Here is a 2,654-nt window from a genome sequence, read left to right as displayed (position 1 = left end):
CACACACACACACACACACACACACACACACACACACACATACACACACACACACTGAATAGATGGGTACAATTATGAATTCAGCAAATGTAAGTCCTGCCCTGCTGAGAGATGTATAAATCTATGTGTATCTTTGTGTGGGGAGCTGAGTGTACAGAATCAAGAAAGTATTTTTCCATAAACAGCAGCACAGCGGACCCCTCCCTCCCTCCCTCCCTCTGTTCGGCACAACAGTGGGATTATTTTCCGCCCCCGTTTCTTTTTCTTTTTTTGCATCCTTCATCTTCCTTCTCTGTTGTCTGGCCTTATCTCTCCTTTCATATATCAGACTGGTGTCTCTGCAGACACCTGCTGTTTACTTTAAATCTCTCTCTGTGAGTCCTAATTGCAGGCTGAGCCTTTCCAGGGTCATTTCTAATCAGAACTATAATAAGTGCATCAGGTTCTGCATTCAGTATCCCCCCCCCCCCAAAAAAAAGAAAAAAAAAGAAATCATCTTGAGTGTTTTTGATCAAATGTTCTGCTGTTTTCTAAAGGTTTTATTTCCAGTTTTGATGAGTTTGCTTGTTTTAAAATGAAATTGTTTTCACTTTCCAGCATTGCACATACATATTTTATCATCTCATCRATGTTTTCTTATCCTCTTTTCCATCTACCTAGTGCTTTTTTTCTTTTAGCCCTCTCACAAGCTCAGCGCTCGCCCCCTCCTCCCCCCAGGACAGAACAGTTTTTTGCCCTTCCTCTCCCCTTTCTTTATGGTCCTTTTATACATTTGTGCTTCTTTGTTTATTTCCCCTCTAACACTTCGACGCTCTTTCAACCTGGAGATGTGCTTCCTTAACAACCCCACTATAAGCGCTAAATTGTGGCTTACGCAACCCAAGTAAACAGCCTTCAAGCACAGGTGTGAAATTCTGATTAGTCAAATCTTTACAGAGAGAGCTTTTGAAGTGGGATTCTGTGGCAAAAAAAAGGTTATAAACAAATACTTTGTTCCCTGTCTTTTCTGTTTATTTGGACGACATCTGTTTGGAGAAACGGGTTAAATATGATACTGAACAGATGAGCTGGTTCATGTGATTATTGTCTTATATGCCTTTACGTCATTAGCAGTTTTGCCTTACGCAACTATGCAAGATAAGATGAGGTAAAATACATTTTATTGACAAGAAAGTGTCCATTTGACATGCTCTAACATGTGCACAGTACAATTGAGAATTAAAGAATAGAACACAGTATAAAAACACATCTATTTACCACCATTAAGCTGCATCTATTGTACGAGCAAGCAAGGCTGATGAGAACGTTGACCAGTTTTCACAAGTGAGTCTCCAAAATGTCTTGAAAGATTCTTAGTGTCCTTGTATGAGTGGCAGGAGCTCCTAAACACGTTCAAACTTTTGTATCTTGGGACCAGAAGGTCACTGGTTTAATTCCCCCTGCCCCGCCCACATGTTGAGGTGTCCTTTGACCAAGACACCCATTCCCTAACTGCTCCCCCGGGCGCTCAGCTGCCTGCAGCTCCATTTGGGTGATTCTCACGTGTAATGGGTCAAATGCAAACAATGAACTTTATCATTGTGTGGAATTAATGACAATACATAGCACACATTAGCATTAGCACATCACGGTTGTAGCTGTGACGCATGCTGCTTCACTTTAGTTTCTGTAATGCTAGTGTGACTGAGCCGAATTTGGACACCTCCACAAGAGCTTCTCAATGACAGAAAACATCCAAAGTGATAAGTAATAATTATTGAATAACTGGTCCAAATCAGCCCGACTTCATTTAAAAAATGTAGTCCAGTTTTTCAAAGCATTAATGTGGTACATAACAGGCCCTTTTGTGGGTTATAAAATAGTGTGCACAGTCAAGAATSCAGTTTTGTAAGCCATGCWCTGAAAAAATARGCCATGCTTGCCAAAGTGCAACACATGGCTTGTTGGTCGTAACCAGTCAAAAAATGATGAAACTTGACTCTCCAACAGTTTTAGCCCAGTGAGATATACCCTATTACAGGATAGGATTGGTAATTTGGAATGTTTTTATTAGGTCTTTTTGTATTGGAGTTTATAAAGTTTGGTAAATGTGATTTAAATACTTATTTATTTTTTGGTGTATTTTGCACATAAGTTGTTGAATCAAAGCAAATCAAAGGGAACACAGTCTTTATAATGCAATCCATGAAGCACTCCCCTCAATTTTGGGTACGAAAAACAAGAAAATGTCAACGTGGCCCAAGTTGGACTAGCCAGTGAGCTACTCAGTACATCTGGGGCGGCTGTGGTGGAGTGGTTAGGGGAGTCGTCCTGGAACTGGAAGGTCACCGGTTCGATACTCCGTCCAGCTGTCTCAGTTGTTGAGTCATTGGGAAAGACACTTCACCCCAAATGCCTGTGATGTGTGTCCCATCAGTGTATGAATGTGATTGGCATGTCCATAGTTGATTGTACATGTTAGCTTTGTAGGAGATCTAGTAGAGTGCTGTGTGAATGGGTAAATGAGGTCACAGACTGTAGTGTGAAGCGCTTTGAGTATCCTGGTTGGGTAGAAAGGATCTATACGTCCATACATACATATACAGCGGGTAAAATAGGTATTGAACACGTCACCATTTTTCTCAGTAAATATATTACCAGAGGTGCTAATGATG

This window comes from Austrofundulus limnaeus, unplaced genomic scaffold (assembly GCF_001266775.1).
Source record: "Austrofundulus limnaeus strain Quisiro unplaced genomic scaffold, Austrofundulus_limnaeus-1.0 Scaffold91, whole genome shotgun sequence".
NCBI classification, from domain to species: Eukaryota; Metazoa; Chordata; class Actinopteri; order Cyprinodontiformes; family Rivulidae; genus Austrofundulus; species Austrofundulus limnaeus.
This window is presented reverse-complemented; position numbering follows the sequence as displayed.